The sequence below is a fragment of the Hemicordylus capensis genome, chromosome 5 (genome assembly GCF_027244095.1).
Source record: "Hemicordylus capensis ecotype Gifberg chromosome 5, rHemCap1.1.pri, whole genome shotgun sequence".
NCBI lineage: Eukaryota > Metazoa > Chordata > Lepidosauria > Squamata > Cordylidae > Hemicordylus > Hemicordylus capensis.
In genome coordinates, this window is record NC_069661.1 from 235,511,183 (window position 1) to 235,537,785 (window position 26,603).

Consider the following 26,603-nt stretch of genomic DNA (forward strand, 5'->3'; position numbering starts at 1 on the left):
GTCTGAATAGGGCTTCAGTCCCACTTCTATGGCAGCCCTCCAAGGCAAAACATAATACATCTTTCTTCCCATCCAACAGACAGCTCTACACACACACACACACACACACACACACACACACACACACACACACACACAGAGTTACATTTGCAGTGGTGGCAATAGCCACTGCTACCATCACTTAACCAAACATGTGTGCGGAGATGTGTTTGAACATCTACCTCTGCTTTCTCCTGCTTGCTCAACATGCACTCTTCTACTATCGTTGTGCTGGGCTAGTAGTGAAGAATAAGGACATTCTTAGTACATATTAATAATTAAACCAACATATACACAAATTAGTAATATTTCACGTAATAGTAAATGCCTCAACAGCTTGTTTTGGATTATTCTATTCCCAGTAAATTTAAGGGAAAGGAAGTGAAAAAGGAAATTCTGAAAGAATAAAGGATCAAGGAGATGTCCTCTAAGTGTTCCTCTTTTGCCCAGTTTGGCCTCAAGTGTGGAAAAAGAGCCTGTAAATTGCAGGGAGCTATGTGGGTACAGAATCTTAGCTAAGTACTCATCTTAGCTTAGTGGCAGAGCACATGATGTGCCTGTACACTGTCCCAAGCTAAGTCCCGGGTAACTTCTTAACGGAGCAAAGAGGCACCTTTTAAAGTGATATCTATATATCTATATATCTGCTATATATATAGCAGGGGGAGGGCAACTGTCCCTATCCAGTCCCAGCACGGCATCCTCCCAGGGGCTGTTGCTAGTGTCTGCCTTATCTATTTTTAGACTTTGAGTCTTTTTGGGACCGGGGACCACCTCATTTTATTATTATTTTTTTTTTTAATAAACCACTTTGAGAAGCGGTAGCTAAGTAATAGCAGTAGTAGTAGTATCTCAGGGGACTCAGGTAGCAGATCTGAAACCCTGAAGTGCTTCGGCTACCTGTCTAGGGTAGATCGTTCTGAGCTAGATGGGTGAACACTGCAGACAGAGAAACATTGCAGATTTCAGTGCTGCTTACCTTCTCATATCTTTTTTTTAAAAATCTGACTGTATTCCCACAGCCAAACAAGGTTTCCCTTTAATTGTATGTACGGTATAACATTTGGTTTTGAAAGCACTTTAGAAATAATAATAATAAAATAAATACATTCACATTCAGTCTAACAATTGGAGTTTATTGACTCCATTTCAGAAGTTTTGATTCCTTGGCAGCTGTCCTGAAGAAGAATTCAGTGTGATCAAAACAGTTTTCTGCACAAACAGTGGAGTTCTTAAGCAGAATAAAATAACTCTTGGTAGTAGCCAGAATTCAGTTTTGTCATATTTTCTTAAGAGGAAGGAAGCAGAGGAGAGGAAGTTGGCTTCAAAAGAAGTCAGGATATGTTAAGAATTGCACTTCAGATCCTGGAAGATTCACTCCGATCAGACATTGTTTGTGTTTTGTGAGCAGCTCACGGTGAAAGCCCCAGGCTGATAAACACAGAAAAAGACTATTTTAGGGCTTAGAATTTTACTCAGCTTCACCCTTTTCTGCTTTCCCTTTTTAACAAAGGTTTCAACATATATATACAATCCTGTTTGAACAGCGCTGGAAGGAGTGTTCTGTTATTGCCTTATGTTGGTGTCTCTTACCTGGGTGCTCACCCTTGAAGGATTGTTAGACAGATTATTGATATGGCTTAGTGAAGACTGGTCTTAAAGTTCTTGTGCCCCAATAATAGATTTGCACTTGGGCAAAGAGCAGTCACACAGCTGAACGTAGATTTGGTTCATTCTCCAGCAATTATGGTGCTGATTACATCTTTGCTGGCCCAATACTCTCCTCTCCTCTCCTCTCCTCTCCTCTTCTCTCTCTTTCTCTCTCCTCTACTCTTCTCTCTCTCTCTCTCTCTCACACACACACACACACATTTTCCTACCCTTTGCAACGGAATCCATATCAGAGATTGAGTCTCATAAAAATCACGGCTAGCCATGTTGATTCATTATGGGCAGGGGGCGGGGGGACCCAAAGCCACAGAAGAGCAATATCTTTATCAGACCAACTAAAATGTCACAAAGTAGTAAGCAAGCTTTTGAGTTCTCCAAGTCTCTTCAGGCTGGATATTGAGCTGGGGTGGGGGGAAGGGGGTGACTTGGACATGATGTTGATGCCCATATTCTGCAGTTTGTAACAATCCATCTCAAGACCTGGGTTTGACTCTGTGCAATGTGTGAAACTGCCCTTATGTGTAGATCTGAAAAATGTAATATGTGAGAGTTACAGATGTTGGGTCAAATCAGGATTATTGTGTTGACCCCCTTCTTTAGGACACCATGAGGTGGGTCTCGCGATTAAAGAGACCTGCCTGGGGATGGTGAGCGGGGAGAGTGGGCTTAGCCCGCTTTCCCTGCAGACGACCAGACAGTCTGCTCTGGGAGGCTGCAGCGGCCGCCCACACAACTGCCAGCTCCGTCACAGAGCCGGCTGGGGAGTTTGGGGGCCGCACAGCCCCCAGAAGCTCCAGTATGCCCTACGTGGGCACACTGGAGAACCCCCAAGCTGGGAGGCTGCTTTTAAGCCTCTCGGCTGGGGGTCTACTTTTGATTAGCTGTGGCGAGGCAGCTCACGAGCAAAAAACTCGGGTTTGTGGAGCACTCACTCCGCAAACCCGATTTAAGGGGAGGGTTACTGGAGCGGGTTACCCGCTCAGGAACCACTGGGCTCGCAGCTAAGCCCAGTGGTTTACACAGTTGTAGAAAATAGGGCTAGCGGAGGCTAGCCCAATTTTCTACAATCGTGTGAATAGCCTCCATGAGTCAAGCTGGTGGCATTTGGGTGATAGCAACGTGCAAAATCCTGGTTAAAGCTTAGCTATATATAAGGCTTCAGGATTTTGAAGAAGCAAGATAGAAAAAATATTGATGCTTTTGAACTTTGGTGCTGGAGAAGACTTTTGAGGGTACCATGGGCAGCCAGGAAAACAAACAACTGGATCATAGAACAAATCAATCCAGAATTTTCACACAAGGCACAAATGACCAGGCTCAAACTATCATACTGTGGACACATTATGCGAAGACCCAGCTGCCTTGAGAAGTCCATAATGCTGGGAAAAGTTGAAGGAAAGAGAAGAAGAGGACGACCAGCAGCAAGGTGGATGGACTCAATTACAACAATGAATGCACCACTGAGAGATATGAAAGGCCAAGTTGAAGACAGATCATCCTGGAGAGATAATCTATGTGGTCGCTAAGAGTCGACACCGACTTGGCTCGTTCACACAACTGCAGGCATAGTAGGAGAAACACCCAGCCCGGGCCTGAGAGCTGCACATGCTCCTGATTGGTAGGAAGTAGGGAGCGTGATCATGTGCAAGGTGGGAGCGACATCTGATGCCTTTTCCTTGATAAAATGTTGGGGCTGAAATCTGGGTAGGCCACACCTGTCTGACACAGCTCCTGCCTCGCACACGATCACACTCTTCCCACCTCCTACCTTGATGTTTGGGTGCACATGATCACTAATCAGGAGCACACATGGCTCCTCTACCCTGGCCATGTGCTCCTTCTACCCTAACAATGATTATTTGAAGAAGCCTGTTAGATAGAACACCCTGCCATCTCTTCTGTCTGTTGCAAACATAATGGCAGAGAGAGATATTTTAGGTGAAAACAAACATGAAGGGGCATGGGAACTTGGACGGCAATGTTAGACCAGGTCTGCTCAACTTAGGCCCCCCACCTCAATTTAACCCCTCCAGCTGTTTTTGGACTACAACTCCCATGATCCCCAGCCGCAGTGGCCAATAGCCTGGGATTATGGGAGTTGTAGGCCAACATCTGCAGGAGGACCCAAGTTGAACAGCCCTGTATTAGACTGAAGGAAGCCATGCAATTAATTGAGATGAAGTGGGAGTGTGTGCTGTTTTTGGTTAATCCATTCCTTGATCCAGGCCAGCTTTTGAATAGGGCTTTAGTTACTTTTATTCCAGTCCTGGCGGAGTAGAGGTGGGGCTAACAAACAGCCAGCAACAAGAGTACTGAAGGCAGATGGCACTTGCCTCTCTGTAAATAATATCTGTCTCATTAAACCATTACTATTCCTGATTATACTCCATTGCCTTGTCATTGCGTGCCACAACTCTTTCCTTTAGATTCTACAGAGAGTGGCTTGTGTGGAGAGGAGAGGAGAGCTGGTCTTGTGGTAGCAAGCATGTCTCATCCCCTTAGCTAAGCAAAGTCTGCCCTGGTTGCATATGAATGAGAGACTAGAAGTGTGAGCACTGTAAGATATTCCCCTCAGGGGATGGAGCAGCTCTGGGAAGAGCATCTAGGTTCCAAGTTCCCTCCCTAGCATCTCCAAGATAGGGCTGAGAGACACTCCTGCCTGCAATCTTGGAGAAGCCAAGGTCAGTCTGTGTAGACAACACTGAGCTAGATAGACCAAAGGTCTGACTCAGTATTTGGCAGCTTCCTATGTTCCTATGGAGAAAAAGAAGATCACAATATTTGGATATTGCTCTTCTGGAACTTGGGTCAAACCAAAGTCTTGAATCTCGGACTACTTGGACTTCATGACATGAAGGTCATGTTTTCATCAAACGGATGGTGACTGGCATGTTTGCTGGCTGTGAACAGAGATTCCTTTACTGCTGTTGTTTATTGTGATGGCGTTTCTTCCTGTTGAGGTTCATGTGAGGAATGGGTCATCACTACACATTTTTGTCATCTTTTCGCATGGTTTACAGTGCTATTTGTCCTTGCTTCTTTTTGCATATTCTTTTTTTAATTTGTAAAAAATTATTCAATTGCAAAAGCTATAAATACTTAAAATGCCAGAATAATGTAAATATAGACTCTACAACACTATTTAGAAAGAGGCTATAGCAACGAAAAAAGTCCCCTCTAATTTTTCTGTTCTAGTGACAAGAGGGCCAATTTTAATGTTAGGAAAAATTACTTCAGAATGTAGTTAGGAAATAGCTCTCTTCCTCCACCTTAACCACAAAAGTCTCTCTGAACATAGAAAACTGCCCATCAGGAATTCTGGACTGGAATCCCCTTCCCTGACAGGTTGGTTCTTAACCGCCAAAGAGGTATTGACATTGGGTGCATTCATTCATGCAAATGTCCCCACCTGCATTCTCAGATAGTGCAGTCTCAGGAAGACTGTATGTTGTAAGGTTTATTTTTAATTTTTTTAATGTATAGATTGACTGTGGGATTACAAGACTAGGTTGGCACGATTGTCATATGAGTTGTATGATGTGCAGTAATTTTCGGACAATAAACATTACAATGTTCAGGTTTCCCCCAACCTCCTTGATTGGAGATGGGGACGTAGCTCAGTAGTAGAACATCTGCTTTGCATGCAGAAAGTCCCAGGTTCAAACCCTGGTATCTCAAGGTAGAACTAGGAAAGACTCCTGCCTGAAACCTTGGAGAGCTGTTGCCAGTCTGCAGAGACAATACTGTACTAGATGGAGCAATGATCTGATCGATATAAGGCAGATTCCTATGTTTCCATGATTGGCACTGTTTGCATATTCTGATAAAGAGATATTATAATCGAATTGAAGTTTCTGATGACTTGGTTGCCATCTGACAGGTGACAATCATCGTGTGAAGAATGTGGTTTTGGAAAACCCCGAAGAAAACCTAGTTTTAAGAGACCATGTGAGTTATTGTTGTACTTAAAGGCTGCTAGGGTATTGTACCATCCATTTGGCTAGTACAAACTCCAGAAAACTAAATTAGATCTTGAAAGAACTGGATTTACCATGAAGTAGTGTAGCCTAGGCACTTAGTATACCATATTCCAAACTTTATTTTTCTGCTTCTAGTCTTGTGGGTCATTAAAAACAATGAACTCAAGTTTAGAACCGTGGTGGGGCGGGGGCGGGTTGATGTCTACTTGTTAAATCAGATGTGAACTAAAGGTGATTATGAAGCAGTGGGTCTCCCATATCCAAGACTGTTTTAATCTATTGTTTTCTACCATGAGAGCCTTCGGAATAGAAAATACTATACATTTTAAGATAAAATTGTGAGTCCCTTGGGGTGGGGGCCTATGATTTCATTCTTTAAAAAGCACTATGTGCATGGATGGGACTATATGAATCATAATATATTCATATGTTATAATATATGAATAACATATGAAATCATGATACTTGCTGGGTGACTCTGGGCCAGTCACTTCTCTCTTAGCCTCACCTACTTCACAGGGGTGTTGTGAGGAGAATCTTAAGTATGTAGTTCACTGCTCTGGGCTCCTTGGAGGAAGAGCAGGATATAAAATGTAAATAATAATAACACAGCCAATTACAAAAAGCAACTTTACTGGGAACAGCCTATATTCTGCGACGATATCTATAATAACAGCAACAAAATAGATAACAAAATTCAGCCATCCCAGGTCCTTGGGAAGGACTTGATGTCTGGATAAAACAAACCAGTCAATAACAGCTGTCTGACTGTGTAAACAAGAAATAATAATAATTAATTATAATTAATTAATTAATTAATAATGCTTGCAGAAGGATGTTGCACTAGTGTCAAGCTGCTGTGCTAGCTAGTTGTGCTAGCACAAGCATGCTTGAACTCATACAACCGTTGTGCAATCTGTGGCACATCTCATCTGCTTTATAGAGAATCTTTGCTATAGAACACAAAGAGTGCAATTCTGCAAATCCTCATTTTTTAGTATGGCTGTGCAATCTTCTTCCACAACAGTATTGCTTTGCAACAGGTCAGGATGTTAGCCATTCATAATAGTGAGGCATTGGATATACATCTGGAAGAACTGGGTTCATATTCTTGCTCAGCTGTCTGCTCACTGGAAACTTTTGAGAATATTTTCTTGATTACAATTCCCCCTTCTTTAAAATGGGAATAGCAATGATATAGCTTTTGTGAGGGAGAATGAGGTGAAGCTTGTTTCTTTTGGGAAGAGTGAATAAAGGGAGCTTGTGATGTTGCGATATCCTCTGTGTGTGCGTCTGTTGTCGGATGGGATTTATATATTTCCTTCCTTGTTTGGATCCTGCTGCCTCACAATTCTCAACTCATCTCGTCACAATAGTGAAATTCTTCCTTCTGCTTGGTTGCACCAGCAGGCTTTTGTCAGCAAATTTGGTGATGTTCAAGTCTGCCTTGGGGACCAGGAGCCAAGAGAGATGAGTCAAAGTGGCAGAAAGGCTGCTGCTGAGAAGCCAAGTTTTTCTTTCCCGGGGCGCCAAGCAGGCGGTTAACATTAATTCAGGCTGCCATCTGTTTTTCCCTCCTCAAAAAGGTCATGTTTACCAAATAATGCAAAGACAGAGGAGTCTGGGGTTAAAGGCACAATAATTAAACCTTGCAGCAGGGACAAACTATCTTCTCCATCCATGCCTTCCTGTTGCTCTTGAAATCCTACATACAGGTGCTTTGCAGGATGTAGCCCTGTATAATCTGCTTAGTGGTAACAAGTCGTAAAATCTCATCCTTACTCTAATATGTTTAGGAAGGCTAGTAACTAGGGCGGTATGTAATTTGTGTTTTTAAAAGCGGAGGAGAATTTAATTCTGGGCAAAGACAACCCAAATTCTGCTCCAAGAAAAAATAGAACAATGGGACCTCCCTAAAATATGCAAGCATGCATATACCCATAGCTTGTACCACCAGCCCCCCGAGAGGTGACTGGAGATGTCATGGGCTGAACCTGGGATTTTTTTTGTATTCCAAGCCTGAGCTCTACCATTGAACTCTGACCTCTGCTTTAACAGGATGCTGGACTAGATGGACTCTGATTTTGATTCAGCAAGATTATTCTTATGTTCTCATCTTTTTCTCATGGAGATGCCAGGGCTTGAACCCGGGTCCTTTCGCATGCAAGGCATGTGCTTGAACACTGAGAAATGGCCCTTTCCTGAGGTGTGTTGCTGGTATGAGAATTTACCAGATTACCTGATTGACCAACATAGAAAGTCAGTTACAGACATTAAATTAACAATATGGAACACTTATTACTCTATAGATTGAAACCAAAGGCGTAGCAAGGTTGGAGTGGGCCCAGAGACAAGATTTTAAAATGGGACCCCCCCACTCAAAGTCCAGGGCCTCCACACACCCCAGGCCCCAAGGATTTAAGTCTGATATTCCAAAATAAGTATGCTGCCTGGAAATACATTTCACTGAATACACACACGCACACGTCACAATATATAGTGATATACATTGAGTACTATACATTTGTTTTACTTTTAATGCCTAGAACACACTAGAAAGATGAATGATTAAAATGGACCCCTTGCTGCAGATTAGCAAAGGAGACTTTCAACCATGCAGGGTGAGCTTATGTTTGTTTTCTCAGAATTCTGAACAAATTCAGTCAAGTTCGATTCCAGGAGGTTTTTCACAGTAGGCTTTTAAAGCCCTTTAACACACAACTCCTCTGGAATAGAGGTGCTGCATTCACATGTTGGCCAGATTTACCCTGAAGTCCCTGCAAGTTATTGGAGAGCAGTTCACACACAAGAAAAATAAAATAAAAGCACAACACATGCTTCACAGTTCTCACTCAGACCTTCTGGGTTGCAAAACAACTTGAACATAAGTGCATTTATAAATGAATGAATAAAATAAATATAATACTGTTTCTTCCAGAAGTTTTTGTAATTTTTTGCCATGAAACAAGCCACTTATAGGACTTTTTAGATAGTTTTTTTAAGCCAACAAATTTTCCAAGCTGTTTAAAAATAAATATTCAGAGACTTCTCAGTCCCTCCCCCCCCCATATCAAAGCCCTATGGCAAGCAGATGCCTATATATCCGGGGGGGAGGGGAGGAAGGTAACCACAAAAAGGAGTCCACACTCTACCTGGCAAATGCTGGGTTCAGCAGGGCAGCAAGGGGTCTTCTGCTGCAGAGAACAGTGGTGGCCACTCTGGCTGCCTCCTCCTTCCTGGCTGGCTTGGGCCCTACTGGAGTTCAGGCTTCACAGAGGCCTACACGGAGGCCTCCGTGGAAGCCCCGCCCACCCGCCGATCAGCTGAGAGGCGGGAGAAAAGGAGCTCTTTGCAGCTTGTCTGCTGCCTGGATTGCCGGCCAGGAGAACAAGCTGGAGAGACGGCGAACAGGGCAAGTGGCTGAGGGGCCTTGGGGCTGGGCAGGGGGCAATGGGGAGTCACGTGAGGTGCCTCTGGGGGGCCCCTCCAGGCAGTGGGGTCCCCAGACAACTGTCTCCCCTTGCCCCATCGTTGTTACGCGCCTGATTGAAACAGTTTTATGGGAACCACCACGCCACCAGGCCTTAGTTGAGGCAATTTGAAAGTGGGTCATGAACCTTTAGCAACGTCAGGGACTTTTGACTTGTCTTTCTTACCACAGAATGTTGGGGATTATTAATTTTGCCCCCAGTAGGTAAACAGCAGAGCACTAAGGAAGAGAGCACACACTCCAGTTACAGAGTAGGTGGCAGAGGATGGTTTAGTTGTTGCAGCTATTTAGAGAAAACACATAGAGATTCTTGTAGAACTAAATACTAAGTATTTATTGGTTAAGTACACTTGGATAGGAAAGACCTAATTCTAATCTAAAGGACTGCATAATAAATCGGTAAGGAGGGAGAGAGATGTTTCCAAAAAGGAAAGGAAGGATTGTGACTCAGCACAGGAAGTGTTGAAGAGTCGGATCAGGGGATCCTTACTCACTGTCTCTACTCCCAATGCCCCTCGTGGTCATTAGGATAGTTGGTGCAAAAGGTTGTTGCACTGGAACTCCATATCCAATACAGAATGTCCCATCATGTAAACAATAAAAGTATTGTTGGGATTTATAGTTCTCTATTAACTCCATAGAGTTCTTGTGGTTGGAGTTCATAATTCTCTAGAGCTTCACGGTGGCCTCTGCATGACCCTACAGAGTCAGCAAAGACCTGTGGCTGTTACACTCTTGAATTCTTTGTTTTAGTTGTCTTAGCAACCTTGATAAGAGCCACTGCCTCTTTTGTTTTTAAAACAAACTCCAGGGAGTACATAGTCATGGGGTAAGAGAATGGGGCTTCATATGGATCAGTAACTGATTGATTGATTAAGTGCCATTAAGTCGGTGTTGACTCTTAGCGACCACATAGATTCTCTCCAGGATGATCTGTCTTCAACTTGGCCTTTAAGGTATCTCAGTGGTGCATTCATTGCTGTCTTAATTGAGTCCATCCACCTTGTTGCTGGCCATCCTATTCTCTTTCCTTCAACTTTCCTCAGCATTATGGACTTCTCAGGGGAGCTGGGTTTTTGTATAATGTGTCCGAAGTTTGATAGTTTGAACCTGGTTCTTCCAATGAAAATTCTGGATTGATTTGTTCTATGATCCATTTGTTTGTTTTCTGGCTGTCCATGGTATCCTCAAAAGTCTTCTCCAGCACCAAAGTTCAAAAGCATCAATACTTTTTCCGTCTTGATTCTTCAGAGTTCAGATTTCTCATCCATAGAGTATCACGAGAAAAACTATTGTCTGAACAATTCTAATCTTTGTAGGTATAGACACGTCATGGCATCTAAATATCCTTTCCAAGGCCTTCATTGCAACCCTACCAAGTGCTAGTCTGTGGCATATTTCTTGACTGCGGTATCCTTTATTGTTGACGGTCGATCCTAAAAGGCAGAAGATATCCACCACTTCAGTGTCTTCATGATCAATTCTGAGAGTGGTTGCTGTACCCATTGTCATTAGTTTAGTCTTCTTTACATTTAGTTGTAGTCCCATTTTTTCATTGTGCTCCTTGACTTTCATTACTAGAGCTTGCAGATCAGTGGTGTCATTAGCGTAGCGCAGGTTATTGATGATTCTTCCTCCAACTTTACAACCACGCTCATCTTCTTCTTCCAGTCCAGCTTCTCTCAGTATATGTTCAACATATATGTTGAATAAATAAGTAACTGATTACAAAACAGGAAACAGAGGAAGAATTAGTGATGGTGTCAAATATATAGAAACTAGCTGACCCGTGCGGCCGCTGCCGCCCTGCGGGGGCCGAGTGCAGCCGCCGCCGCCTCGCCTCCGCGGCCCAGCCAGTCCCACCGCCTCGCTTCCGCGGCCGGGCCCGGCCAGGCCAGGCAACCTCTCTCTCTCCTCCCGCCCCCCGTCTCCGGCGGGGCAGAGTGTGGCCGCCGCAGCCAGCGGGCCTGGCCGGCCCCAGAGTGCCGCCGCCGATGCCGCGGCCGGCCCCAGAGTGCCGCCATCAGGCCCGCCGCCTCGCCTCCACGGCCGGGCCCAGCCCCGCCGCCTTGCCCCGCCTCGCTGGGCCCGCCGCCTCGCTGGGCCCCGCCGCCTTGCCCCGCCTCACTGGGCCCGCCGCTCGCTGGGCCCCGCCACCACGGCCTGGCCCGCCGCCATCGCGCTGGGCCCGCCGCCTCGCCCCGCCTCATGGCCGGGGCCGCCGCCACCTTGTTGGGCCCACCGCCTCGCTGGGCTCCGCGGCGGCGGCCCTGGGCCCGCCGCCTTGCCTCCGCAGCCGCCCAGCAAGCGAATTCTCCTGGGTGTGCTGCCAGCCAATCAGGCGCCCCCTGCAGCCCAGCCAATCAGCTGGGCTGCCGGGACGCATTTCTCCTGGGCACACCCAGAAGAATTATATATATAGATAGGCAACTAAAATGATCAAGGAGCTGGAGCACCTTCCACCGAAAGCAATAGTAAAGTTTTGGGGGCTCTTTACTTTAAAAAAAAAAGAAAAAAAAAAGTCCTGAAGATCTATTAGAAGATTATGCAATCATGAGCAGTAGCTGACATCCTAATGAAGTGCATGGCTAATGAGCTCATATGCAAATCCCCCTACATGTTACGTGAGCAAGTGAAATGTTCCCGCTCTGCCTGCATTCTAAAAGTGTTCTTGAAGAAAGGAAACAGCGATGTGTTCCCTCTTTTCCAGAGCACAGGCAGAGTGGGGATGTTTTGCCCACGTATGTAACAGTGCGCAGGTGGAGGGACTGGGGGAACTGCATGCGAGCCGTAGTCACATCCCCGCAGTCCCTCATTACCTGTGCATTTCATTAGGTTGTCATCCAGTGTGAAGATATGTGGATGGAGAGACATTTTTCTCTCTCATAACACTACAACTCCAGGTCACCCAATAAAATTGAGAAATAGGACAGGACAGACAAAAGAAAGCCCTTCTTCATACAATGCATAAGAAATCTGCATAATTAAATTAAGGTAACTTAAAGAAGTAAGACATAGTGATGGCAATTGGCTTAGATAGCTTTAAAACGAGATTGATTACTTACTGGTTTTTTTGGATACCATCATAAACTCATGTTTCTGGGCAGTTTACTACAAATATAACTTAAAATTTACACAACTAAAATATTAAAACGGTTTAAAAACAAATTCACAATTTATAGATCTAATTAAAAGCTTGGATGAATAAGTGTGTCATGGTCCCAACCCTGCCGCCACACCTGTCCGGATCAAACAGCAAGAGCTCTGAGGATGAGGCACCTGGATGGACTCCAGACCGCCTAGAAAGACAATCAAACCCTTGTCCCGAGGGGCCAATCATGGACTCACCCTTGGAGCCATATGTGCCAAGTCAGGATGAACGGGGCTCGGAAGAGGGGCCTGAAGAGACACCAGTCTCACTAGAGGCACCTAAAGAGACACCAGCCCCTGAGGAGCCACCACCACCACCACCGCCACGTCCCAAGGGGAGAAAGAGAGAGGAATATTTATATACCGCTTTTCAACACAAGTTCCCAAAGCGGACGCGCCTCTGCCCTTATCCTCCAACTCAGAAGACTCTTTGGCCCCTCAGTCTGCAAGAAGAGAATCGCCCCCTTGCCATAGGAGTTTACACCTGAGAAACAAGTTGCCCCTTTAAATGGCTACACTGCTAGGAAGCAAGGGGAGGAAACTCTTGACTAGGATCCTGCCTGGGACAGCACTATATAAGACCTCAGTTTGGGCTGAGCAGTTACTGAAGAACATTGTTGTGGACGTGCTCTGCCTGATAAAAGGATGTGCACAGAACCGGTTCGGAGGCTCTTTATGGGCCTCTGAACCAGTTCGAAAGACCGGCGGTTCGAAGGTGGGGGGGATAACTTTAAGGACTGGGGAGGGTGCTCTTACCCATCCCCCGCCGTGCTCCTCCCGCTGGCACTGATCTCAAAAACTGTCCCGCTGGGGTGGCAGTGTACCTCCCTGCCACCCCAGTACACTGTAAACTGGAAGTGGACACGTGCATGCACAGCAGCCACTTCCGGTCTGCAACATACCGGGGCGGCAAGGAGTTACGCTGCTGCCCTCGTGGGACTGTTTTTGAGAACAGAGCTGGTGGGGGAAATGCGGCGGGGGTGGGGGGAGAGCCCCCTCCCTAGTCCTTAAAGCAGTCGCCAGTTCCGTGCACATCCCTAGCCTGATACCTCTGCCCTGTTTTTGAATGCATGGTTACTGATTCTTGTACTGCCTGATCTTGCTTTTGTCTGCTCCTGTGAATTGTCCTTGCCTCTGACCCTCTGCCTCTTAACCATGCTTCTCGCCTACTCCTGTGGATTGCTTTCTGGTACTGGACCCTTGTTTGTGTGGACCTTGACCTTGTTTGCCCCTATGGACTGACCATGGACTACTGATCCTAGGCTTGGTGACTTGGACTTGATTGTTCTCAGTGCTGATGGACACACCTGCACCTCATGGACATGACAAAATGTGTCTCCAGAGGTTTTGTTTGTTTGTTTGTTTTTGAAGGCTGTCAGGGATGGGAAGGCTCTTATTTCATCATGGAGCATATTCCAAAGCCTTGGGTCAGCAGCAGAGAGGGCATATCCCTGAGCAGCCACCTGATCAGCTGGTGGCAACTGCTGATGGACCTCCCCAGATGATCGCATTAGGTGACGGGGCTCATAATGAAGGTGTCCTCTTAAATAACCTGGCCCTAATCTGTTTAGGGCTTTCTATTTATACAAATTTATGGTTGATCATCAGTGGATATTTGTCATGCTTGCTTAAGGTGGGAAATCTTAAATTTGGGTGCCCAGATATTATCCGACAACAACTTTCATCATCCCCAGGCTGGGGTTGCTGTAGGCCAACATCATCTAGGGATCCAAGTTGGAGAACCTCTGGCTTAATGGAACATCCATGTTCTGAGGCAATATACAACTGAATATTGGCTGCTGTGGGTCAAGGACACAACCAATAGGGAAGACTATGACTAGCCACGATTGGAAACTGGAGTACATGGAGTAGACCAATTGTCCATGTGGTCCAGCATTCAGGAAAGAGATGGATAGGGCCCAATGATGGACAGGGCTCTTCTGTTCTTAGCCACAACCAAGCCAGAATTCCATCTGTCAATAGGAACCATTGAATTCTCTACATCTGTTCCATAAAAGTCTAAAGGAATCCTTTTGACAATGTGTAAATGATGCTGCCTAGTTAAATTTATTTTAAATGAGGTAACCATTTTATATATGATACATTTTGCTTTACTGTTCAATAGGTGCTATGGATTTTTAATGCAGCTGTCAAATGAGTAAATGCTTTTAGCTGATTCATTGTCTTGCTTTTCTATGGAAGTGTTGATGAATAAACTCATTGAAATAAATATTACAGCCTCAACATCAGCCATATTTTAATCTAATGGAGCTAGTTATTTCTCTTAGCTGATAAACGCATGCAAAATAATTTGTGGCTTGAAAAATAATCTGAAGTGCATCTGAATCTGCACATTGTTTATGGCTATTAGTACTCATAATAATAACTGGGGGCAGAAGATAGGGTCCCCCCCAACCCCAAACATAGTACAATATAAGCATTTCCCCCCCATGGAGCAGATACTCATATGAGACTCTATTGGAGGATTCTGCAGGTGTTTGCATTGTTTTAAAAACTTGTTTGAATAAACACAGAGATGACAGTGTGACAAAATAAATACTCCATGGGCAACAGCTTTCTCCTATCACCTTCAGCGCTGCTAGGCAGGAGCCTGTCCATTTTAAAGAGAGCTGGAACTAGTTGGAGAACATAAGAAGAACCTTGAAGGTTCAGACCAATGATCCATCTTGGCTGGCATCCTGTTTTCAGCCATGGTCAGGCCACTAATGCTCCTAGGAAGCCTGCTAGCAGGGTATGGATTCAGTGGGGTTGGTCCTCATGACCAAATGGGCAAAAACTGAGGTAAGCAGACAGTCCTGATTTGGGTAGGTTGACGTGGGACATGCTTTTCCTCTTCCTTTGACACAGCCCTTGTTATTAACCCTGAGTCTGACATGGATGAGTCCCAGGATGAAGAGGTGATGGCCCCTGAGCTGGACACCAGGGGCTCTTGAGGTGAAGTGGTTGTGAGCCTGACTCTGAGAGGACTCATAGGACAGGGCAAGCTTCGGACCCACCCCACCCCACCCACCGCAATGGAAATGCCAGCACCTGCTGACCTCCTCAATACACCCTTGCCTGTGTCCTCTGAGTCGGAGGATGAACCCAAAGCACCCCAGTCCCCACCAGCAGCCACCCAGCTATGCGGCAGCTAGCGCTTAAGAAAGAGGGTGCAGCCCCTTTAAGACATTCCAGGCTCGGGTGGGGCTACAGAGCTGGCTCTGTATTTAAGGCCTCCGTTTGCTTCCACCATTTGCTGATGTAACTTTGTTGTGGATGTGTGTACTCCCTGTGCCTTGGTCTCCCTGGCTTCTGACCGTTTGCTTGTTTTTGGACTTCAACCCTGCTACTTCTAATGGACTGATTGTTGGCTCTTAACCCTTTGTCTTTTTTGACTCTGACTTGTCTGCCTCTACCGGACTGATCCCTGGCTCCTGACCGCCTGTTTGTTTGACTTCACTATGCCTGCTCCCACAGTGTGCTTCCTGCCACACCTGACCCACACAGGTATGGCAGACCGGGCAAATGAGGTGGGTTGTCTGCCGCTGTCCCACCCAGATTGCAGCTAGCACACAATCACTTCCTCATCCTCAATTTTTGCTGATACATGGCCAGTTCCTGGGAGTGCGCAGAGGTCTTAGAGCCTGGCCTGATGTTCCTCCCATCCAGCTATTGGTCGTGAGAACCAGCCTAATAAGCCTCCTTGGTTTTGTTTGCCCTCAGCAACCGGTTTTCAGAGACAGCCTCCTTCTGATCCTGAAGCTTCCAGTTAGCTATCAGTCACGGATACCTATCCTCTGTCAGTTGGTCTCTCAGCATCACCACATCTTTTGCCAGCAAACTCCTTAAATTATTGATGCATTGTGTGATGATGTACCCCTTGCCTATCAGTTTCCCTCGGTGACCCCCAAGTTCTAGGAACATGGGAAGCAACCTCATACCAAGCGTGGGAAAGAAATGTCTTTCTGTTCACTTGCTCCGCACCATGCATTGCTGGTGTGAGAGAGGCATTACTCCCTAAGCTGTACAACTATTTCTTTTGTCTCCCTGTAGCCTCTCTGGTTTTAAAAAAGGCCTCTCTTTTTTTAGGGGCATATGTGTGTCTCCAGTCTAACTGGATCTTGTGAGCGTGGCCACGCTTACTGTCTCCACTCAACCTATCAGGAATCCCTGAGCCCTGGAAAAACAAACCAACCCAGCCTTATGTCTCGTGTCCTGCCGGAGCCATTTTCCTGCACTGACTTTTGATCCACCCATGTGCCATATGCCGTGGATGTCTGCAGGGAAGCTGAAGAATGAATATGCTGGAAAGGCAATTTTGACTCCTCTCAGCAAACTGTGTTTGAATCCAGTGAGGTGGGAGAGGGAGATGCAGGAATGTTGTAGCGTCCTTAAGAAAGAGTTTCTTAATCATTATAATAAAAACGAATAAAGAGTATTTATATACTCTTTTCAACAAAAAGGTTCTCAATGCGGTTTATATAGAACAAAGAAATAAGATGGTTCCCTGTCCCAAAAGTACTCACAATCCAAAAAGAAATGCAAGGTAGATCTGGAGAAATGCTGTCTGTGCTAGGGTTGGATAGGGATAGTTCTTCTCCCCACACTAAATATGACTCACCACTTTAAAAGGTTCCTCTTTTGCCCAGTTATAGACTTCTTGTTCTTGGCTGGCAACACTGCCAGAAATTCTGCCTACTGTGATGTTACTGGAAAGTACTTTTTTGCATCCCTTCCTGCTGGCACGTTGCCATGTTCTTCCCTCAATCGTGCTTGAGGGACGATATAGGAAGGTTCCGCTCTCGGAACGTCAATGCCCTTGCGACTCTGGGCAAGTAGAAACAACAGGGCACGTCCTCCTTCACTGTTTCTATTACAGGGACATTCGCTCCACCTTCATTCTACCGTTATTACATAAGTAACCTGATCATATGGACCAATTTTACACCTCTTTATGGCTTTCTGATAACAACCCGGCCACCACTTACAGCGATGCTAGGTTCTGCCTAGCAGCGATTAAAATCTGGCGGATGATGACCTCTTGCTCGTGTCCAGTGCCCAAATTTATGGACTAACTCCAGGACACCCTTTGCCTGCTGCCTCAGAACCCTTCTTGGCAGCCCTGCACTGTCACAGTTCTACAGTTGCACGGCTTCTTGGCTTTTTATCTTGCCTAAATGGATAAATCTCTTACTATGCCTATAGTTGTCCTTGTATGATTTTATATGTCTTTTTATGCCTGCACGCCTTTTATATAACTTTTAAATAAATTTTTGCTTCTTTCTTTTATTCCTTTTTTAATGCTTTTATGATTCATTTTATAAATATTTGTACTACTGTTATCTGCAATCTCCAGAACTTGGCCCTTAAGGGTCATTTAGTTTGCGGTCTTGCTTTTTGTTGTAGACAGCCATTTTACTTCTATTTCTGATTTTTATCGCCTTTTATCATACGCTTGTCTTGTGTTACTCACCTCTAGGCTTTTAATATCTACTTTTACTCTTAATATGTAATATGTAATCACCCCTTATACTTTATGCTGGTCTATGACCATAATAAAGATTGACTTGATTTACTTTCCCCACATTGTGCATAATTAAAGTATGGAAACAAGATGTAGTGATGGCTGTTAATTTAAATGGCTTTAAAAAACCCCAAAGCAGTTTAGACAAATACAGGGAGAATAGGTTTGTCACTGCCTGTTGCCCCTAATATTTATATGAAGCCAAGCTTCCATTTCTGAGGCACATATCTCTGAATACCAGAAGCAGCATACCTTACCTTGATGAATGGTGTCACCACCAAAGCAGACACAAATACCTTTATGACAGTTCACACCCTAGACACATTCACACCCCAGCTTGTACACATGTATGCATTTTTGTGTAAATGACTCTGTTAATTTTAAAAGTGAACCTGGGTATAAGCCCCACAAAATTTTAAAATAATTATTTTTAAAATAATTTTTTAAATAATAATCTTTTTTTAAAAAATGCAGAATGGAGATAGGAAATGTGCTACTGTAGGTGTGTTCAACATAATGGGCAAATAACTGCATATGTGTACAGATCTGTTCATGTTTATACTGCACACAGATTATATGTGTGTTGAATATAAGGTGGGAACAGGACTTTTAAGGTAGTGTTTCCACAATGGTGAGGGCAGGGGTGTAGCTAGGGGAGAGGGTCCCCATGTGCATCCCTCTCTCTGGTGGCCCCCCAGAGTAATGAAGAAAATAGGGAGGGATGGAATTGGAGGGCTCTCAGGACCTGGGGGATCGTGTTCTTTGAACCCTTTCGCTCAATTATAGCTATGCCGCTGGGTGGGGGGAGTCTTTCGCAGTTGATGGGCCACACCCACATGGCCTTGCTTTCAAGCTGCAAAGGTTCCGTTTAAGACCTTTATAGGAAAGATCATCCTTTGCTGGCAGAGCTCTTTTGCTAGTGACATTCAAGCATTGGATTTGTATCCTGGCATTAACAGGACAGGATCTTAACTAGATAAGGCACCAGCAGTTTTCTTTGGAACATAGGAATTCCTTTATGTTGAGTCTATTGATCCATCTAGCTCAGTATTGTCTACACTGAACACTCTCCCATTTATTTATTACTTATTTATTTGAAATATTTATACCCCGCCCCTCCTCTACTACTCGGGGCGACTCACAACAATAAAATAGATACAATGTAAAATAAAAGTAATAAAATTAACCAAATTAAGTAAACAAGTTAAAAGTCAGGCTAAAAACCACAATCAGTATTAAGTTTCAAATTAAAAGTTATTTTAAAAGCTAACAATTGAGAGTTATAAAAAACTAAAAAACCTACCAGATATAACCAAAGATGGAACATTTAAAAGCCTGTTTAAAAAGATGTGTTTTTAATTGGGTGTTTTTTTTTAAGATTGGGAGAGGGAGCATGGCGAAGCTCTTCAGGGAGGGTGTTCCAAAGCCGAAGGGCCACAACCAAAGGGGCCCTGTCTCTAGTACCCGCCAACTGGACCTCTGTTAGTGGCAGGGCCATGAGCAGGGCCTGAGACGGTGAGCAGAGGGCCCTGGCAGGTTCATATGGGCGAATGCAGTCTGACAAGAACCCTGGTCCCAAGCCATGTAGAGCTTTAAAGGTCAAGACCAGCACCTTGAATCTAGCCCAGAAGCGGTAACCAATGAAGCTTCTGCAGGATGGGTGTGATACTCATAAAGCAACTTGCACCCATGAGCATCCTTGCAGCAGTATTCTGGACCAGTTGAAGCTTCCGAACAGTCTTCAAGGGCAGCCCCAATTAGAGCGCATTGCAGTAGTCCAATTAGGAAGTTACCAATGCATGAGTGACTGAGGTCAGGTCTGACATCTCCAAGAAGGGTCGCACCTGGCATACCAGCCATAGTTGGTAAAAGGCACTTCTGCACACTGCCACCACCTGCACCTCCAAGGACAGCATCGGGTCCAGAAGCACCCCCAAGTTGCAGACTTTGTCTTTCAGTGGGAGTGTGACTCCGTCCAAGACCAGATTTACCTCATTACTCGGATTGTCAGTTTTAGCAACCCAGCACTTCTGTCTTATCTAGATAAAGTTTCAGCTTGTTTGCCCCCATCCAGTCCGGATCAGCCTCCAAGCCCCAGTTCAGAGCATCCACCACCTCCCTGGTGTCTGCTGACTTAAAAGATAGATAAAGGTAGAGCTGGGTGTCATCAGCATATCGATGGCACTGCAGCCCACACCCACGGATGACCTTTCCCAGAGGTTTCATGTAAATGTTAAACAGCAAAGGGGACAGAATAGATCCCCGTGGCATCCCGCTGGCCAAAGGCCAAGGGGTGGAGCAGGCATGCCCCAGCACCACCTTCTGAGTACAACCCTCCAGGTAGGAGTGGAGCCATCATATAACTGTGCCCCCAAGTCCCAACCCAGAGAGACATGCCAGAAGGATACCATGGCCGATGGTATCAGAAGCCGCTGAGAGGTCCAGGAGGATCAACAGAGTCACACTCCCTCTGTCTATCTCCTGGCATAGATCATCCACCAGGGCAGTTTCCGTCCCATATCCAGGTTGAAAGGCAGACTGGAAAGGAACTAAGTAATCAGATTCATCCAGGACTGCCATTCCCTAAAGGAACATCTTACAGTGCCCACATGCAGTCATTCATCGAAATGCAAACCAAGATGAACCCTGCTTAGCAAAGGGGACAATTTTTGCTTGCTACTAAAAGAACAGCTTTCCTCCCAAGTGGTCAAGATGTTCCAGTGTTGTTTGGCCATGCATTCACCAGATTCACAGGCATAAGCTTACTTATGGAGAGCTGGTCTTGTGGTAGCGTGCACGCCGTGCATGAATTGTCCCTTTAGCTAAGCAGGGTCCACCCTGGTTGCAAATGAATGGGAGACTTGGTGTGTGAGCACTGCAAGATATTCCCCTCAGGGGATGGAGCTGCTCTGGGAAGAGCAGAAGGTTCCAAGTTCCCTCCCTGGCAGCATCTCCAAGATAGGGCTGAGAGAGATTCCTGTCTGCAACCTTGGAGAAGCCACTGCCAGTCTGTGCAGACAATACTGAGCTAGATTGACCAATGGTGTGGCTCAGTATATGGCAGCTTCCTATGTTCCTACTCACTCTGCTTGGTGAACATAATTCACCCCCTGCGTGTTTCCAGCAGTGGGCTCTGACCCTATAGGCATAGCACTATCTGGCTAGAGGGGAGACAGCATGGCCTGTGGTAGTGGCTGAGTTGGGCTGGGAGTGGGACCAATTGCTATTTGGCTTCTCCTGTCTTCAGCGGCCATGCCATCTGCTTATTAGGTAACCTGAAACTGTTGGCACCTGAATTGGCTTGTTTTCTTCTTCCTTCTGCACTCCACTTTCCCCATTTTATCTCAAGAGTTATGCCCAACAGGTAGATAGTTTTGAAAACTCTAGATATGTGTCACTCAATGCAATAATTTTCTTGTTTGTGTGTGTTTGAGGATTTTTGAGGGCCTGTTTGTTTGGAAAGCCAAGTCTTAAGATTTAAGTTTTTAAAGGAGTGAAGTTTTTAAGGAGGGAGCAGTTGTGTTCTGGCCTCCTTCCCATGTTGTGCAGGGCTACACAACTTCGGCTCTCCTGCAGATGTTGGACTACAACTCCCACCATCCCTGACTATTGGCCACTTGGCTAAGGCTGATGGGGGTTGTAGTCCGACAACAGCTGGAGTGCTCTTTAGCCCTGTGCTAAAGCAAGCTTTAAAGCAAGCGGAGCTGGAAAGCTGTCAGTTTCTCCCGAATTTACCTCCCTAGGATTCAGATATTTAGATCAGGGCCTTCTGGGTTGTCCTGGGGCTTTGGATATGGAGAACACCACCATAGGGGATAAATAATTCATTGAAGAAGAAGAAGACCACCCACTGGAGGGGGTGACAGAGGAGCAGGAATCCAAGGAGAACGGGCACCACCTACCCTCACAGGCCAACTGTGAAGTAACAGGCTGCTGGATAATTAGGCCAGGTGTTCTCAACCCTGGGGCTCCAGATGTTGTTAGACTACAACTCCCATCATCCCACAACTGGCAAAGGCCATTGTGGTTGGGGATGCTGGGAGCTGTAGTCCAACAATATCTGGAGCTTCAAAAATGGAAACCCCCCCCCCAAGCTAGACTAAAAAACACCAAACTCTGGAGTTAGAGTTTAAGAAAGGAAAGAGGTGTTCTATTGTGAACAGTTGAGAATTTGGTGTTAGCTTGCCTACATGTTTAGAAATTAGCCCCTTAGGAGCAATGGAGTGGATTTTTTCACTTTCCATTCTGCTTGTTGGTAATTTGGTTTCCTCTAGGCAGGAGCTACAAGAGGCCTTGCTATGGTTCCAATAATTTTGTCACCCATATACTCAGTATGCATGGAATTATTACAGTCATTATATAAAGCCACCCATAGGGAATGGGGCCCACACACCCTGAATGAGTGTATTGGGGGCCAACCTGAGTCTCTCCAGCTGTTGTTGGATTACAACCCCCATCACCCAGCGGTAATTTATTGTAGCTGGGGACCATGGGAGTTGTAGTCCAACAATAGCTGGAGAGCCTCAGATTGGCCACCCAGTGCATATGGTTTACACTGTCCCCTTTTAAGATAAAGTGTACCTCTGAAAATGGGGCTACGTTTTGCAAACTAGCCAAGGCACGCTTTTATCTGAATAAAACCTGGAGTCATCTCATTATGTAAAAACACTGATTGTTTGTAGGCTTGACAATGCCATAAAGGTGAAGCATAAATCTAGCTCTGGCCCCTAAAGCCACTAAGAAGTGGGGATAGCATTCCCACCAGGGGGATGCAGTGATTTAGCTGGAAACCGTGCATGTAGAATTTCTGCCTGTCGTCATCGACCCCTGCTAAGTGAGCAAAGAGACACCTTTTAAAGTGATGATTTTCTTATATTTATTAGGGAGAGAGTAACTGGCCCTGTCCCTCCACTGCCTTATGTTTCTTTTTAGATTGTGAGCCTTTTGGGGACAGGGGACCATCTTATTTATTTATGTATTATTTATTTTTCTATGTAAACCGCTTTGAGAACTTTGGTTGAAGAGCGGATTATAAATATCTGTTGTAGTAGCACCAATAGTCATGCCATAACAGTTATTATTATTATTATTTTTACATTTATATCCCACTCTTCCTCCAAGGAGCCCTTGGAGCTGAATGTGCTAAGCCTCTAACCAGAGAAGAAAACTAGCAAATATAACTGGATCTCTAAGGCTGTATTAAAAGTGGCACAACGGTCTTTATTCCTGTATTTTTTAAATCTGTTTTTTTTTTAAGGATAGGGATGCTGGGGATTGAACCTACAACTTTATGCATGCAAAAGTTTACCTTTTCATGTACTAAGCTGATATGTCCTGAATGTGTGTCTTACTTGAGAATAAGAATTCTCTGTGTGTGGCTTTTTGATCATTCTGAATAAAAAGTCTGACAGTTTCTCCCCAATCCATATATATATAATGAATAAAGGCAGGGGAAGCTCTCAATGCAATTCCTGCTCGAAGGATAAGCTTATAGCCATTCTCCAACCATAGAGACAGCCCGAAACAGTAGAGGATTAGAAAGTTTAAATTTAGCATGGAAATAACTCATACTGGGAAATGCCTCGGAGTGTTACAGCGTTATCTGGTTTCTCTTTGACTGAGTTGTGACCCTTACAAAAATCCCTTGCTGGACATGTGCAAACCGCTTGGAAACTGGAGCAGGAGGGTTTATTGGAGAGTAAAATGCACCACAAACTGAGGCTGCTCTAAATGAGTAGTCGTGCACCTCCATTTTCCTCTGATCCCTGCACACAAGCCTGGTTCACACATTACTGCCCCCTCCGCCCCCGTAGAGGGAATCATCAGTGCATTTGACACCCCTTATGTCTGGTTTGAAATCCTTTTGACTAGCAGCCACTAAGGTGGAAGGTGCTGCAGAGGCTTGCTAGGGGTACCATTTCCGGTTTTGGAGAGCAACAGAGAGATGTCTGTTGTGGGGTAAGAGTCACAGTTCAAAGGCTTCTCTTGGCTATCTAATTGCAAAAAAGTAATTTATTTCAAGAGCATTTTCTGCAGCTACTTTTTATACCTATGAATGAGCTATGGCAAAGTTTTCCACAGAAGAAGTCAAAGTGGACACACTGCTCTTTTTTAAAGCAAAGGAATGTGTGCTTTTGACATGCACACTCATTACAGTACACAACTCCATTTAATGGCTTGTAATAGGCTAGAGATGGAGAACCATTGAACTGGTTGCAGATATAGGTTGGCCCTCTTGAGGTCTAAAATATGCAGAAGAGACTGCTGTGTCTTGCCCTGTTAGGAGGAGGAAACCCATCTTTGTCCTTGGCAGCAACTACTAGTTTGATTTAAAAACGCAGCCCAGCACTTAAATGAGCAGCGGCCTAAGTGATGGATGGCAGTTTTAAATGAACTTAAATGTGGCTGCTACTCTTGTTCCTGCTAAGGACAAGGAGACTCTTGGGACTCCTTCTCCCTGGGAGCAGTGGGCAAAGCCAGCTAATCCAACTCTAGTGCTGACAGAGGTTCTGAACCTTTGAGAGCTGCATGAGAGGCAGAAATGCAACTGGTACAGTTTCTCAACATGAAAACACAGCTTCTCTTGTTAGGGTTGCCAGCTTTTCCTCCCTAACACAGCTGTTGTTTCAAACCCTCTTAGCGTTTTCAAACCCACACCTTTGTTTCAAACCCTGCATTGTGCAGAAATTCAACAGGTGCAGTCCCCCCACTGCATAGGAACATAGGAAGCTGCCATATACTCAGGCGCAGAGCCTGACTGCCAGTGGTCCATTTGTGGCCGTGGTGGCAGTCCTGCTCACCCCGCCCCCACGTCTGACATCTAGCCACATTCCCGCGTCTGATGTCAGCTGTGGGGTGTGTGGTCTGGCTCCTGAACGAAGCCACAAGGAGATGGAGTCCAACTCCCAAAGGGGCCGCGCGGCCCCTTCAGGAGCTATAAAGGAAGGCTGGCACTGCATTCGCAGCACAGCCAGGAGCGACTCTTCCTTGCCTTTTAGGCAGGCTCTTCCCTGCCTTTCGCTGCCTAAAAGTGTATGGCCTTTTAGGCAGGGAACTCCTGAACGGGGGCTGCGAGCTAAACCAGCACCCCCATGTCTGACATCAGATATGGGTGGTTCTTTGAACCCATTCGCCCAATGGTAGCTCCGCCCCTACATATACTGAGTCAGACCATTGGTCCACCTAGCTCAGTATTGTCTACACAGACTGGCAGCGGCTTCTCCAAAGTTTGCAGGCAGGAATCTCTTCCAGCCCTATCTGGAGATGCCAGGGAGGGAACTTGGAACCTTCTGCAGTCAAGCATGTAGATGCCCTTCCCAGAGCGGCCCTATCCCCTAAGGGGAATATCTTACAGTACTCACATGTGGTCTCCCATTGAAATGGAACCATGGAGGACCCAGCTTAGCAAGGACAATTCATGCAAAGCGAGGAAGTAACTTTCCTTGGGAACAAGAGGTTGCTGGTTCGAATCCCTGCTGGTATGTTTCCCAGACTATGGGAAGTCTGGGAAACTTCCTATATGACTAGGAAACAGACTATGGGAAACACCTATATTGGGCAGCACTGATATAGGCAAATGCTCATCTCAAACTGCACGGGAGATGGCAGTAGTAAACACCTCCTGTATTCTACTAAAGAAAACCACAGGGCTCTGTGGTCTCCAGGAGTCGACACTGACTCAACAGCACAACTTTGCCTTTACCAGAAGACCAGCTCTCCTGGAAAGGCTAGCATGGAAACCTAGTATTTATTATTAGGGTTGTCACTTTTTCATGATAGCGGTTTTGTATTGTAAACAGCTGGGCAGCGTTCAGTGGATGCAACTTTCCCAGTCATTGTCATGCTAGGAAACCTGCACCTCTTGGATTTTTACATGTCAGCTCCTAAAGTGGTGGCTTCTTTATATAGACAGTGGAGTGTTTGGGTTTTTTTGAGGGGGTGGGGGTAGGAACTCACTGTTGACAGACACCACAAATCCAATTAAATACAGGGTCAGGATAGTGCAACAGAGAACATATCACTCGCTCCTATAAACCACCTACTTCCATGCGCACATGTTTGCTCTTTAAAGGAGTCATCTCACATCTTAAAATACACTGAAACCTGTCTTATACAGTATCAGCAATGCTGTTCACTTTCACAAGCTAAAATGCAAATGGAATGTTAAACCTTGAACTGCAGAGCAAAGCAGATAGGTGTGAACTCAAAGCTCCTTTTGCAGAATTCCTGTCAGTGAGAGCCAGCCAGGTCAGCCTAGTCACTATGGGCAATCAGTTGTGTTCAGCTGGTGGGCTGGTAGTTGTGCGGGCCTGGGACTTAGGGTTGCCAGATGCAAGGGAGGTCACTATTCCTTGACTAGTGGGCTAGAAGAGGGGATTCCACCGAGTGCTACTTTCCCCATTCTCTGAATGACAAGCTACACTGGTTGATATTTGCTCTTTTACACATCTAATAAAAGCTATGTTGCTCTGCCTTCCTCCCCACCGCCCCCCGCATTACCTTAGAAGGGGCTCAGCAATCTGGGCATTCCTCGGAGGTGTTAATGCTTAGCAGAATCAATTTAAAGTGACTTGTATGTTTGGGGGCCAGTAATAAAAGTTTCTTTCCTCATTTCCTCTCTGTCCTCCTCTTGCTGTTATGATAGTAAGAGCTGCACCTTGCCTAATCTTGCTGCACATTAATGTTCTTGTATTTGTGACATCACAGTGTGTTGCCATGGAAATTATAGTCACAAAAATTAGCATCACTA

At 45.4% G+C, this 26,603-nt stretch overlaps 1 protein-coding gene and 1 long non-coding RNA gene across 8 annotated transcripts in view; one reads left to right on the forward strand and one right to left on the reverse strand.

Annotated features, from left to right (window-relative positions):
* Positions 1–26,603, forward strand: part of IQSEC3 (IQ motif and Sec7 domain ArfGEF 3) — a 246,079-nt gene that overhangs the window by 130,911 nt on the left and 88,565 nt on the right. The window lies entirely within an intron of this gene.
* Positions 1,155–26,519, reverse strand: LOC128327024 (uncharacterized). The gene is made up of 2 exons (XR_008308406.1): positions 26,354–26,519; positions 1,155–1,470 (listed from the first exon to the last, which is right to left on the reverse strand). It is a non-coding gene; the product is annotated as an uncharacterized LOC128327024 (long non-coding RNA).